Source organism: Macaca thibetana, chromosome 18 (genome assembly GCF_024542745.1).
Source record: "Macaca thibetana thibetana isolate TM-01 chromosome 18, ASM2454274v1, whole genome shotgun sequence".
Classification (NCBI taxonomy): domain Eukaryota; kingdom Metazoa; phylum Chordata; class Mammalia; order Primates; family Cercopithecidae; genus Macaca; species Macaca thibetana.
The window spans coordinates 48,790,183-48,805,714 of record NC_065595.1 but is presented as its reverse complement, the minus strand read 5'-3'; the positions used below and the strand labels follow the sequence as shown (position 1 = coordinate 48,805,714).

The following is a 15,532-nucleotide window of genomic DNA, read 5'->3' as shown; positions in this document are numbered from 1 at the left end:
CTCCTTTCCCCACTCCTCTTTCCTTAAAAACAGCCCTAGAAGTTGCCCCCACACTAGCTTTCCCTAACTCATCCCAACCCTCTTCATTACACACAGCCAAAGTGCAGGGCTGTGTGATCGGAGTTCTTATACAAGAACTAGGACCATGCCCTGTAGCCTTTCTGTCCAAACAACTTGACCTTACTGTTTTAGCCTAGCACTCCTGTCTGCATGTGGTGGCTGCTGCTGCTGCTGCCCTAATACTTTTAGAGGCCCTCAAAATCACAAACTATGCTCAACTCACTCGCTACAGTTCTCATAACTTCCAAAATCTATTTTCCTCACACCTGACACATACACTTTCTATTCCCCAGCTCCTTCGGTTATACTCACTCCTTGTTGAGTCTCCCACGATTACCATTGTTCCTGGCCTGGACTTCAATCCGGCCTCCCACGTTATTCCAGATCCCCCATGACTGTCTCTGATCTGCCTGACATTCACCCCATGTCCCCATGTTTCCTTTTTTCCTGTTCCTCACCCTGATCACACTTGGTTTATTGATGGCAGTCCCACCAGGCCTAATCACCACTCACCAGCAAAGGCAGCCTATGCTATAGCATCTTCCATATCTATCATTGAGACTACTGCTCTGCCCCCTCCACTAACTCTCAGCAAGCCGAACTCATTGCCTTAATTCAGGCCCTCACTCTTGTAAAAGGACTATGTGTCAATATTTATACTGACTCTAAATATGCCTTCCATATCCTGCACCACCATGCTGTTTTATGGGCTGAAAGGTTTCCTCACTACGCAAGGGTCCTCCATCATTAATGCCTCTTTAATACAAACTCTTCTCCAGTCCGCTTTACTTCCAAAGGAAGCTGGACTCATACACTGCAAGGGCCATCAAAAGGCATCAGATCCCATCACTCAGGACAACGCTTATGCTGATAAGGTAGCTAAAAAAGCAGCTAGCATTCCAACTTCTATCCCTCATGGCAGTTTTTCTCCTTCTCATCTGGCCCCTCCCACCTACTCACCTGCTGAAACTTCCACCTATCTCTTCCCACACAAGACAAATGGTTCTTGGACCAAGGAAAATATCTCCTTCCATTCTATTCTATCGTCATTTCGTAACATCTTCCATGTAGGTTACAAGCCACTAGCCTGCCTCTTAGAACCTCTCATTTCCTTTCCATTGTGGAAATCTATCCTCAAGGAACTCACTTCTCAGTGTTCCATCTGCTATTCTACTATTCCTCAGGGATTATTCAGGCCCCCTCCCTTCCCTACACATCAAACTCAGGGATTTGCCGCTGCCCAGGACTGGCAAATTGATTTTACTTACATGCCTCGAGTCAGGAAACATGTCTGGGTAGACACTTTCACTGGATGGGTAGAGGCCTTTCCCACATGGTCTGAAAAGGCCACCCCGGTCATTTCTTCCCTTTTGTCGGACATATTTCTCAGTTTGGCCTTCCCACCTCTATACAGTCCAATAACGGACCGGCCTTTATTAGTCAAATCACCCAAGCAGTTTCTCAGGCTCTTGGTATTTAGTGGTTCCTGGTTTTACCTCAAACTGCCACCCTTAAGTCTCTCTTTAAGTGGATAGAAGATCTTCAGTGACAAAGTACACTCCAATACTTTCACCCTGAAGAAGTCCTATTCTCTACTTTTATACTCTTATTCTCATTCCCGTTCTTATGCCACCCGCTTCTCCCCAGCTATCTCCACCACACTATCAATCTCACTCTCTCCTAGCCGTTTCTAATTTTTCTTTAACAAACAATTGCTGGCTTTGCATTTCTCTTTCCTCAATTCTATGAGGCCCTGACTTACTCACTGCTAAGAAAAAAAAAAAAAAAAAAAAAAGGCGGCGGGGGGACTCTGTATGTTTTTAAATGAAGAATGTTGTTTTTACCTAAATCAATCTGGCCTGGTATATGACAACATAAGGAAACTCGAGGATAGAGCCCAAAAACTCGCCAACCAAGCAAATAATTAGGCTGAACCCCCTTTGACACTCTGTAATTGGATGTCCTGGGTACTCCCAATTCTTAGTCCTTTAATACCTGTTAATCTCCTCTTATTCAGACCTTATGTCTTTCGTTTAGTTTCTCAATTCATACAAAACCGCATCCAGGCCATCACCAATAATTCTATATGACAAATGCTCCTTCTAACAACCCCACAGTATCACCCCTTAGCCCAAAATCTTTCTTCAGTTGAATCTCTCCCACTGTAAGTTCCCACACCGCCCCTAATCCCGCTCGAAGCAGCCCTGAGAAACATCGCCCATTATCTCTCCATACCACCCCCAAAACTTTTCGCCACCCCTACACTTTACCACTATTTTGTTTTATTTTTCTTATTAATATAAGAAGACAGGAATGTCAGGCCTCTGAGCCCAAGCTAAGCCATCATATCCCCAGTAACCTGCACGTATACATCCAGATGGCCTGAAGCAACTGAAGATCCCACAGAAGTGAAAATAGCTTAACTGATGACATTCCACCATTGTGATTTGTTTCTACCCCACCCTAACTGATCAATGTTCTTTATCATCTCCCCCACCCTTAATAAGTTTCTTTGTAATTCTCCCCACCCTTGGGAATGTACTTTGTGAGATCCACCCCTGCCCCCAAAACATTGCTCTGAACTCTACCGCCTATCCCAAAACCTATAAGAACTCATGATAATCCCACCACCTTTGCTGACTCTCTTTTCGGACTCAGCCCGCCTGCACCCAGGTGAAATAAACAGCCATGGTGCTCACACAAAGCCTGTTTGGTGATCTCTTCACACAGACACGTGAAACAGAGGCAAGGGCTTCACATGAGCCCAGGAGTCCAAGACCAGCCTGGACAACATAGCAAGATGCTGTCTCTACCAAAAAAAAAAAAAAATTAGCTGGGTGTGGTGGTGCACACCTATAGTCCCAGCTACTTGGGAGGCTGAGGTGGCAGAATCGCTTGAACCCAGGAGGTTGAGGTTGCAGTGAGCTGTATTCATGCCACTTCACTCCAGTCTGGGCAACAGAGAAAGACCTTGTCTCAAATGAATAAATAAATAATAGACGTGTATGCCTTTTCTCCTATTAATCAACCTGCCTCATGTCAGTGATTTTCAGTGAACCTCCAGGGGTCCTGGAAAGGATCAATATATCAATCCCAGGGAAGGCCTCTGATTTTCCCTGCGTGTATCACAAGCCTTTCTTGAGGACTAAACTCTGATTTTATCTTGCCCAAATTCCTAAGGAGTCTGGGAGTCATGCCCTACAAATCCTAAATTATCATCAGATGGGTTTTATTTAACCCTATATATCATAATTTACTTTCCAACCTGACTCTGACATAGCGTTACGAGACAAAGAAGAAAATCAAAATATTTTACCCCAAAACATGTTTCTTTGCCATACTTTGAAATGGCCCTGCAAAACTGTTCTTTGTGGGGGAAAACTTGCATCTGTAAAGAATCTCTATTAACTCCTGGCCAAAATGGTAAAACCAAGTCTCTACTAAAAATACAAAAACTAGCTGGGTGTGGTGGCGCACGCCTGTAGTTCCAGCTACTCGGGAGGCTGAAGTGGGAGAATCACTTGAACCCAAGAGGCAGAGGTTACGGTAAGCCAATATCCCGCCACTGAACTCCAGCCTGGTGACAGAGGAGATCCTGTCTCGGGGCGGGGTGTGGGGGTGGGGATAATATCTGTTAACATAGCTAGATCGGCCGGGCGAGGTGGCTCAAGCCTGTAATCCCAGCACTTTGGGAGGCCGAGACGGGCGGATCACGAGGTCAGGAGATCGAGACCATCCTGGCTAACACAGTGAAACCCCGTCTCTACTAAAAATACAAAAAAACTTAGCCGGGCGAGGTGGCAGGCGCCTGTAGTCCCAGCTACTTGGGAGGCTGAGGCAGGAGAATGGCATGAACCCGGGAGGCGGAGCTTGCAGTGAGCTGAGATCCGGCCACTGCACTCCAGCCTGGGTGACAGAGCAAGACTCCGTCTCAAAAAAAAAAAAAAAAAACATAGCTAGATCTTTTTCTTCCAGACCCTCCCAATCCTAAAGAGATTAACTAAAATCTGAATAGGAAACATTTGTCACCTATTGTCTCTAATGGCACCCACTATAAGACTTCGAAACAACTTTGGTCCCCACAATCTTTATCTTAACTTAAACATTCCCTTTCTAGCTATCCCAGGTCTTTAGACAAACTCAACCAATTGTCAACCAGAAATGTTTAAATTCACATAGCCTGGAAGCCCCCTTGCTTTGAGTTGTTCTGCCTTTCAGGACCAAACCAATGTATTTCTTAAATGTATTTGATTGATGTCTTATGCCTGTCTAAAATGTATAAAACCAAGCTGCATCTGACCACATTGGGCACATGTTCTCAGGACTTCCTGAGGGCTGTGTCACGGGCCATGGTCACTCATATTTGGCTCAGAATAAACCTCTTCAAATATCTTACACGGTTTGACTCTTTTTGTCGACACCCCGAACCAATCGATTTCCAGGTAAATGGGCGATATTACTGGCCAGGCATAGGTCATATTTTCATTCCTGTAGGCAGGGACATAGAAACTATGATGAGTAAAATGGGAATGGGAAAGTTTACTGGCTAAACAAAAGCAATACCCATCATATACCACAAACTACCCACTGGCTTCTCAGCATACCCACACACCCTTCTTCCCATATATGTGATTCTAAGAATGCTGCTAACTAGTAATTATCCCCTTTAAAACTGAAAATAGGCTTATCCTGCATCCAAAGGAAAACAAGCAAAAAATCACATCCGGCCAGGCACAGTGGCTCACGTCTGTAATCCCAGCACTTAGGGAGGCTGAGGCAGGCAGATCACCGGGTCAGGAGTTTGAGACCAGACTGACCAACATGGTAAAACCCCACCTCTACTAAAAATACAAAAATTAGCCCGGGCTCAGTGGCTCACGCCTGTAATCCCAGCATTTTGGGAGGCCGAGGTGGGCAGATCACAATGTCAGGAGTTTGAGACCAGACTGAGCGACATGATGAAACCCCTGTCTGCCTAAAAATACAAAAATTAGGCCGGGCTCGGTGGCTCATGACTGTAATCCCAGCACTTTGGGAAGCCGAGGCAGGTGGATCATGAGGTCAGGAGTTGAAGACCAGCCTGACCAACATGGTGAAACCCCGTCTCTACTAAAAATACAAAAGTTAGCTGGACATTAATCCCAGCTACTTAGGAGGCTGAGGCAGGAGAATCACTTGAACCCGGAAGGCAGAGGTTGCAGTGAGCTGAGATCGCGCCATTGCACTCCAGCCTGGGTGACAGAGTGAGACTGTCTCAAAAAAAAAAAAAAAAAAAAAAAAATCACATCCAGTCACCACACCCAGTTCCAAAGCGAGGGATCTCTTAAGGATGTGTACTCTTCTTGGTCAGGTCTTCATGGTCCTATTTCAAATGACTAAATTTTAAATAAAAACAACCCCATTTCATCTCAGTCCAGACCTTAAAAATAAAATAAAATAAATTAAAACAACCCCAGTCAACAGTGGAAGAATACAGGACAATCTTAATACCTTATTTTAAAGGAAAGACAATTTACAATGGCCACTGGACAAGGACAGCAAAAATTCATTCTCCAGTCAGTGGAATGAATCTTGTGGTCAAACTCATCTACCTCCAGTCCTGCTTGCTAGGAGGATATCCCCTAGTCAATATCCTCCAAGGCCATTCCTAAGAGAGATGGGAAAGACAGAGGTAGAATATTCTCTTTATTTCTGCACCTACTTCTTGTTTGCAAAACTGTAATGACTTGGGAATGATCATAAAGGATTTTCTAGAGTAGTTGGAGACGAAAATCAATAAGGAACAGATCTTCTTTCTAGCTTATTGGTCTACCATCTTCTAAGATGTTATTCTCTTCTACAGGATTAAAGCTGAGTCACTGCCCCGTCTGCTTTCTGGCCTGCAGGAATAGGGAAAAGAGAATGAAAAAGTACACGCCTAATGGTTTAAAGTCAAATCACAGCCGGGCGCGGTAGCTCACACTTGTAATCCTAACACTTTGGGAGGCCGAGGCAGGCAGATTGCCTGAGCTCAGGAGTTCAGAACCAGCCTGGGCAACAGGGTGAAACCTCGTCTCTACTAAAAGATACAACAAAATTAGCCGGGCTTGGTGGCGGGCACCTGTAGTCCCAGCTACCCGGGAGGCTGAGGAAGGAGAACTGCTTGAACCCGGGAGGCGGAGGTTGCAATGAACCGAGATTGTGCTACTGCACTCCAGCCTGGGTGACAGACCCAGACTCTGTCTCAAAAAAAAATTTTTTTCAATTTTAAAAAGTCAAATCATAGAAATGCCATTCAATAACTTCAGTCAATCCCACTGGCCTCAGTGAGTCTCATGGACACACCTATCTCAAAAATAGGCTGGAAAACAGGCCCAAGGATTCTGTTGCTAAAGGAAAAAGAGAAGAATGAATGTGGGATAATAGTTAGGGATTGTCACCACACTTTATTAGGAATGAGGTACCCAGCAAGAGGTATTTCCTTGGGGTCTAGGATATCACATTACTTGTCTGTTTCTCTGAATCATCTGGCATTGGGCCCTGCTTGCATCACATGCTCTTTGGACAATTTATCATGTCCGGTAAAAGCGAGAAGCTGCGATTAGCCAGGTTTGGTCATGTGCCAGCCTTCAAGGCCAAGAGGACAGGGCCTGTCACTAAAAGAGAGGAAGCTTGCTGGACAAATTAATAACAATAATACAAGCAATTAAGGACCTCTTTTCCCAGTACTGAAGATGAGACTGTTTCTTTCTCTCCTCAAATGGAAGAATCACATCAAGTATATGCTATGCCAGTATATAGTTTAATATACTTTTTTTTTTTTTTTTTCAGATGGAGTTTTGCTCTTGTTGCCCAGGCTGGAGTACAATGGCACGATCTTGGCTCACTGCAACCTCCACCTCCTGGGTTCAAGCAATTCTCCTGCCTCAGCCTCCCCAATAGCTGGGATTATAGGCGCATGCCCCCGCCCCCGGTTAATTTTTGTCTTTTTAGTAGAGACAGGTTTCACCATGTTGGCCACGCTGGTCTCGAACTCCTGAGCTCAGGCAATCTGCCTGCCTCAGCCACCCAAAGTGCTAGGATTACAGGCGTGAGCCACCGTGCCTGGCCTGAGTCTAGCATTATTTATCTTTAAGCTTAGAAAGTTGGGACTAGATTTCTTATATTCATTTACATGTGAAGCTCTGAGTCTGTCATTCTTTTCTTTAAAAAAAAAAAAAAAAGTATCTTCTTCCTAGAGATCAACACCAACCAGATATTATTCCCACTGCTTTTTTTTTCTGAGATGGAGTTTCGCTCTTGTTGCCCAGGCTGTAGTGCAATGGCGCGATCTCTGCCCACCGAAACCTCCACCTCCTTGGTTCAAGCAATTCTCCTGTCTCAGCCTCCTGAGTAGCTGGGATTACAAGCATGTACCACTATGCCCAGCTAATTTTGTATTTTTAGTAGAGATGGGGTTTCTCCATGTTGGTCAGGCTTGTCTCAAACTCCTGACCTCAGGTGATCTGTCCACCTCAGCCTCCCAAAGTGCTGGGATTACAGGCGTGAGCCACTGTGCCCGGCCCGGCTAACTTTTTGTATTTTTATTAGAGACAGGTTTCTTCATGTTGGGCAGGCTGGTCTCGAACTCCTGACCTCAGGTGATCTGCCCGCCTCTGCCTCCTGAAGTGCTGGGATTACAGGCATGAGCCACCGCACCGGCCAATAACCGTACATTTTAAACTAAAGAGTATAGCCTCGGGAGCTTGAGGCAGGAGAATTGCTTGAACCGGCAAGGCTGAGGTTGCAGTGAGCCGAGATAGTGCCAATTCACTGCAGCCTGGGTGACAGAGTGAGACTTCGTCTCTAAATAAATAAATAAAATAGTATAATTGGCTTGTTGGAGGGAATGGATACCCCATTCTTCATGATGTGCTTATTTCACATTGCATGTCTGTATCAAAACATCTCATGTACCCCATAAATATATACACTTATGTATCCACAAAAATAAAAACTAATCAATAGAAAAAAGAATGCAGGATGAAGACAAGGGACAAGGAAATGAAGACGTATTCTCATGCTGATCACATTTATCTGTGGGAGTTTTCAAACTAGTTGCTGGAAGTCAGGCTGTGAAAAACATCTTAAGTTTTATATATATATATATATATTTTTTGTAGACAGAGTTTGACTCTGTCACTCAGGCTGGAGTGCAGTGGCGCAATCTCGGCCCACTGCAACCTTCACCGTCCGGTTCAAGGGATTCTGGTGCCTCAGCCTGCCGAGAAGCTGTGATTACAGGCGTCTGCCATCACTCCTGGCTAATTTTTGTATTTTTAGAAGAGACCAGGATTTCACCATGTTGGCTAGGCTGGTCTCCAAGATCTGACCTCAGGTGATCCGCCCAACTGGGCCTTCCAAAATGCTGGGCTTATGGGAGTGAGCCATCGCTCATGGTGTTAAGTGATTCTTTTTTTTTTTTTTTGAGATGGAGTTTTGCTCTTGTTGCCCAGGCTGTAGTGCAATGGCACCATCTAGACTCACTGAAACCTCAGCCTCCCAATTAGCCAGGATTATAGGCGCCTGCCACCATGCCTGGCTAATTTTGTATTCTTAGTAAGAGGGGGTTTCGTCATGTTGGTCAGGCTGGTCTCGAACTCCTGACCTCTGGTGATCCACCCGCCTTGGCCTCCCAAGGTGCTGGAATAACAGGCCTGAGCCACTGTGTTCAGCAAGTGACTGTTTTTTTTGTTTCTGTTTTTTTTTTCGAGATGGAGTTTCACTCTTGTTGCCCATACTGGAGTTCAATGGCACAATCTCGGCTCACTACAACCTCTGCCTCCCAGGTTCAAGCGATTCTCCTGCCTCAGCCTCCCAAGTAGCTGGGATTACAGGCATGTGCCACCACGCCTTGCTAAATTTTTTTTTTTTTTTTTTTTTTTTTTTTTTTTTTTTTTTTTTTTTTTTTTTTTTTTTTTTTTTTTGAGACGGAGTCTCACGCTGTCGCCCAGGCTGTAGTGCAGTGGCGCGATCTCGGCTCACTGCAAGCTCCGCCTCCCGGGTTCCCGCCATTCTCCTGCCTCAGCCTCCCGAGTAGCTGGGACTACAGGCGCCTGCCACCACGCCCGGCTAATTTTTTGTATTTTTAGTAGAGACGGGGTTTCACTGTGGTCTCGATCTCCTGACCTTGTGATCCGCCCGCCTCGGCCTCCCAAGTAGCTGGGATTACAGGCATGTGCCACCACGCCTTGCTAAATTTTTGTATTTAGTAGAGATGGGGTTTCACCATGTTGATCAGGGTGGTCTTGATATCTTGACCTCGTGATCCGCCTGCCTCAGCTTCCCAAAGTGCTGGAATTATAGGCGTGAGCCACTGTGTCCAGCCTACAAGTGATTCTTAAACAAAAATCTTATGATTCCAATGTCAGAAAACCTGTCGGTAGGAACAAAGGGGATGCAAATCAATTCTTTTATTTATTTATTTTTCTTTCTTTTTTTCTTTAAATTTCCTTCCTCAGGTTAAAGCAAATCAATTCTTAAACAGCCTTACAACCCTAACTTCAGAAATCCTATCTATAAGAACAATGGGAATACAAATTGTCAGTACCTGGTGCTACCTAAATTTTAGCAACAAGGAAGTGGGCCAAAGTATAGCCTGATTAATACTTAGTTATAACTACATATCTGTCCAGAACCCTACATGCAATTCTTGTCAATCCTGTGGGGGTGGTTTCACATATATATGTGTGTGTGTATATATATGTGTGTGTATGTATATATTTACATATATAATCCTTTTAATATGTTGTTGGATTAAATTTACTAATATTTTGTAAACAATCTTTGAGTATGAGGGATATTAGTATATTATTTTATTTATTTAATTTTGTAATATATTTGTCTAGTTTGTGGCTATTAAGGCCACATAAAACAAATTGAGTAGCCAGGTGCAGTGGCTCACGTGTATAATCCTAGCCCTTTGGAAGACCGAGGCGAGAGGATTGCTTGAGCCCAGGAGTTTTAGACCAGCCTGGGCAACATGGCAAGACCTAGTCTCTACAAAAAATGTTTAAAAATTAGCCAGGCCTGGTAGTGCACGTCTGTGGTCCCAGCTTCTCAGGAGGTTGAGGCAGGATGATGACTTGAGCCCAGGAGGTCAAGGCTCCAGTGAGCTGTGTTCACACTACCTTGGGCAAGTGAGTGAGATTCTGTTTCAAGAAAACAAAAAACAGCTGGGTGCGGTGGCTCATGCCTGTAATCCCAGCACTTTGGAAGGCCGAGGCAGGTGGATCACCTGAGGTCAGGAGTTCAAGATCAGCCTGGCCAACATGGTGAAACCCCGTTTCTACTAAAAATACAAAAAAAATTTAGCCAGGCGTGGTGGTGGGTGCCTGTAATCCCAGCTACTTGGGAGGCCGAGGCAGGAGAATCATTTGAACGTGGCAGGCAGAGGTTGTGGTGAGCCTAGATTGCGCCATTGCACTCCAGCCTGGGCAACAAGAGCAAAACTCAGTCTCGAAAAGAAAAAAGAAAAGAAAAGAAAAGAGTGAGGGAGGGAGGGAGGGAAAGAAGGAAGGAAGGAAGGAAGGAAGGAAGGAAGGAAGGAAGGAAGGAAGGAAGGAAGGAAGGAAGGAAGGGAGGGAGGGAGGGAGGGAGGGAGGGAGGGAGGGACGGACAAATTGGGGTTGAGCTCAGTGGCTCACTCTTGTAATCCCAGCACTTTGGGAGGCCAAGACAGGAGGGTCACTTGAGCTTAGGAGTTTGAGACCAGTCTGGGCAACAGAGGGAGACCCCATCTCTAAAAATGAGGAGTTGTTCTTTTCTCCTCTATTTCTGAAAGAGTTTATATATGATTGATGTTATTTCTTTCCTGAATATTAAAAAATTTTCAGCACTGAAACTGGAGTTTTCTTCACAGAAATATTTTTTTCTTTTTTGAGACAGGGTTTTGTTTTGTTTTGTTTGTTTTCAGACAGGGTTTCACTCTTGTCACCCAGGCTGGAGGGCAACGGCCCGATCTCAGCTAACTACAACCTCCACCTCTCAGGCTCAATCTATTCTACTGCCTTAGCCCGCCGAGTAGCTGGGACCACAGGCACACGCTGCCACGCCTGGCTAATTTTTGTATTTTCTGTAGAGACGAGGTGTCATCATGTTGCCCAGGCTGGTCTTGAAGCCCTGGGCTCAAGTCATTGACCCACCTTGGCCTCCCAAAGTGCTAGGACTACAAGCATGAGCCTCCGTGCCTGGCCTCTATATTTTTCATAATGTCAATACTCTTAAAACAAAAAGCTAAATTTAGATAGAAGTTATGCTATCACATGAAATGACAGGAGCTAGGGTTCTTTTTTTTTTTTTTTTTTTTTTTTTTGAGAGGGAGTCTCACTCTGTCACCCAGGCTGGAGTGCAGTGGCGTGATCTTGGCCCACTGCAAGCTCAATCTCCCAGGTTCATGCCATTCTCCTGCCTCAGCCTCCTGAGTAGCTGGGACTACAGGCACCCACCACCATGCCCGGCTAATTTTTTGTATTTTTAGTAGAGACAGGGTTTCACTGTGTTAGCCAGGATGGTCTCGATCTCCTGACCTCGTGGTCCGCCCACCTTGCCCTCCCAAAGTGCTGGGATTACAGGCGTGAGCCACTGCACCCGGCTCTTTTTTTTTGAAACAGGGTCTCGCTCTATCACCCAGCCTGGAGTGCAGTGGCACAATCACAGCTTATTGCACTTAAACCTCCCAGGCTCAAGTGATCCTCCCACCTTAGTTTTTCCGTTTTTCCTCCCTCCCTCCCTCCCTCCCTCCCTTCCTCCCTTCCTCCATTCCTCCCTTCCTTTTTTTTTTGGAGAGACAGGGTCTCCTTATGTTGTGTGGCCTGGTCTCAAACCTCTAGGCTCAAGCACTCCTCCCACCTTAGCCTCCCATCATGCTGGAATTACAGGCATGAGTCACCACACTCGGCCTAGGGTTCTTCTTTTTGGGTAAAATGACTTCACAGCACTTCCTATTATCAATTTTAAAGATCAGACTCGTCCTCCGTGCCTCGCCGCTCTTCGGTTCTGCTCTGTCCACCACCACGGCCCAAGCTGACATCATGCTGATCTGATTGGCAGTCATGGACCAGAACTTAATTCTGAACATGAATGACCACAGTTTTGTGGTCTGTGCTTTTAATACGACTGTCTCCAAAGTGGATGATTTCTTGGCCAGTGAAGCAAAGGGAACCAAAGTGGTGGGTGCCCAGTCCCTGAAAGAGATGGTCTCCAAGCTGAAGAAGCCCTGGCAGATCATCCTCCTGGTGAAGGCCGGGCAAGCTGGGGATGATTTCATCAAAAAACTGGTACCATTGTTGGACACTGGTGACATCATCATTGATGGAGGAGATTCTGAATATAGGGACACCACAAGACGGTGCCAAGACCTCAAGGCCAAGGGAATTTTATTTGTGGGGAGCGGAGTCAGTGGTGGAGAGAAAGGGGCCCGGTATGGCCCATCACTCATGCCAGGAGGGAACGAAGAAGCGTGGCCCCACATCAAGACCATCTGCCAAGGCATTGCTGCAAAAGTAGGAACTGGAGAGCCCTGCTGTGACTGGGTGGGAGATGAGGCAGCAGGCCACTTCGTGAAGATGGTGCACAACGGGATAGAGTACGGGGACGTGCTGCTGATCTGTGAGGCATACCACCTGATGAAAGACGTGCTGGGCATGGCGTGGGACACGATGGCCCAGGCCTTTGAGGATTGGAATAAGACAGAGCTAGACTCATTCCTGATTGAAATCACAGCCAATATTCTCAAGTTCCAAGATGCTGATGGCAAACGCTTGCTGCCAAAGATCAGGGACAGTGCGGGGCAGAAGGGCATGGGGAAGTGGACCACCATCTCCGCCCTGGAGTACGGTGTACCCGTCACCCTCATTGGACAAGCTGTCTTTGCTCAGTGCCTGTCATCTCTGAAGAATGAGAGAATTCAAGCTAGCAAAAAGCTGAAGGGTCCCCAAAAGTTCCAGTTTGATGGTGATAAGAAATCATTCCGGCCGGGCGCGGTGGCTCAAGCCTGTAATCCCAGCACTTTGGGAGGCCGAGACGGGCGGATCACGAGGTCAGGAGTTCAAGACCATCCTGGCTAACACGGTGAAACCCCGTCTCTACTAAAAAATACAAAAAACTAGCCAGGCGAGGTGGCGGGCGCCTGTAGTCCCGGCTACTCGGGAGGCTGAGGCCGGAGAATGGCGTAAAAACCCGGGAGGCAGAGCTTGCAGTGAGCTGAGATCCGGCCACTGCACTCCAGCCTGGGCGACACAGCGAGACTCCGTCTCAAAAAAAAAAAAAAAAAAAAAAAAGAAATCATTCCTGGAGGACATTTGGAAGGCCCTCTACACTTCCAAGATCATCTCTTATGCTCAAGGCTTTATGTTGCTGAGGCAGCACTACCTACTTTGGCTGAACCCTCAATTATGGTGGCATTGCCCTGATGTGGAGAGTGGGCTACAACATCAAAAGTGTATTCCTAGGAAAGATAAAGGGTGCGTTTGATCAAAACCCAGAACTTCAGAACCTCCTACTGACAGCTTTAAGTCAGCTGTTGAAAATTGCCAGGGCTTCTGGTGGCGGGCAGTCAGCACTAGGGTCCAGGCTGGCATTCCCATGCCCTGTTTTACCACTGCCCTCTTCTTCTGTGACAGGTATAGACACAAGATGCTTCCAGCCAACCTCATCCAGGCTCAGCGGGATTACTTCGGGGCTCACACCTGTGAACTCTTGGCCAAACCAGGGCAGTTTATCCACACCAACTGGACAGGCCACGGTGGCAATGTGTCATCCTCATCATACAATACCTGATGATGCTGCTGCTGTCACCCTCCACGATTCCACAGACCAGGATATTCCATGTGCCTCATGGCACTGCCAGCTGGCCCTTTGCCCTGTTTTCTGTTCAGATCTTTTTTTTTTTTTTGAGACGGAGTCTCGCTCTGTCACCCAGGCTGGAGTGCAGTGGCGCGATCTTGGCTCACTGCAACCTCTGCCTCCCAGGTTCAAGTGATTCTCCTGCCTCAGCCTCCCGAGTAGCTAGGACTACAGGCACATGCCACTGCACTCCACTAATGTTTGTATTTTTAGTAGAGATGGGGTTTCGTCATGTTGGCCAGGCTGGTCTTGAACTCCTGATCTCAGGTGATCCACCCACCTCGGCCTCCCAAAGTGCTGGGATTACAGGTGTGAGCCACCACGCCCGGCCCAGATCTTTTTTTAAAGTGTTGTAAGAGACTCCTGAGGAAGGCACACAGTTTATTTGTAAAGTAACTCTGTGAGAGCCACCGTGCCCTCTGTCCTTGCCTCTTGGGACTGACCAGGAGCTGTTCCTGTGTGTGGGAGTGGGAACCACCTCCTTGCAGCAGTGGCTTCCTTGTGCCCCATGTGCTGGTGTGGTTGCCATCACACAGACAGGAAGGGTGTTTGTGCGCTCTGATCAGTTGGAACCTCTGTCTCATGTGGCTGAATTCCCTTTTTCCTTTACTCAATAAAAGCTACATCAGACTGATAAAAAAATAAATAAAGATCAACACTGACTGTCCCTGGGTAGACAATTGAGGTAGTTTGGATAATTTAGTTCTTTCTTTATCCACTTTTATTGCTGATCCTCTAGTTTCAAAAATAAACTTAAAAATAAAACGGAAAAGGCCAGGTGTGGTGGCTCACGCCTGTAATCCCAGCACTTTGGGAGGCCAAGGCGGGCAGATCACTTGAGGTCAAGAGTTTGAGACCAGCTTGGCCAACATGGTGAAACCCTGTCTCTGCTAAAAAATACACATATTGTCTATGGCCATACCACCCTGAACGCGCCTGATCTCGTCCGATCTCGGAAGCTAAGCAGGGTCAGGCCTGGTTAGTACTTGGATGGGAAAAATACACATATTAGGCTGGACATGGTGGCTCACGCCTGTAATCCCAACACTTTGGCAGGCCAAGATGGGCAGATCAGAAGGTCAGGAGTTTGAGACCAGCCTGGCCAATATGGTGAAACCCCGTGTCTACTAAAAATACAAAAATTAGCCAGGCGGGTGGTGGGTGCCTGTAGTCCCAGCTACTCGGGAGGCTGAGGCAGGAGAATCGCTTGAACCTGGGATGCGGAGGTTGCAAGTGAGCCGAGATTGCACCACTGCACTCCAGGCTGGGCAACAGATTGAGACTCTGTCTCAAAAAAATAAGGCCGGGCGTGGTGGCTCACACGTGTAATCCCAGCACTTTTAGGAGACCAAGGTGGGCGGATCACACAAGATCGGGAGTTCGAGACCAGCGTGACCAACATGGAGAAACCCCATCTCTACTGAAAATACAAAATTAGCCAGGTGTGGTGGCACATACCTGTAATCCCAGCTACTTGGGAGGCTGAGGCAGGAGAATTGCTTGAACCCAGGAGGCAGAGGTTGCAGTGAGCTGAGATTGTGCCATTGCACTCCAGCCTGGGCAACAAGAGCTAAACTCTGTCTCAAAAAAAAAAAAAAAAAAATTAACC

General features: G+C 46.6%; 1 pseudogene across 1 annotated transcript; it reads left to right on the top strand.

Moving 5' to 3' along the window:
• Positions 1–12,002: 12,002 nt before the first annotated feature.
• LOC126941564 (6-phosphogluconate dehydrogenase, decarboxylating-like) lies at positions 12,003–13,974 on the top strand (annotated as a pseudogene). The gene is made up of 2 exons (XR_007721355.1): positions 12,003–13,061; positions 13,360–13,974. The product of XR_007721355.1 is annotated as a 6-phosphogluconate dehydrogenase, decarboxylating-like (transcript).
• Positions 13,975–15,532: the final 1,558 nt, after the last annotated feature.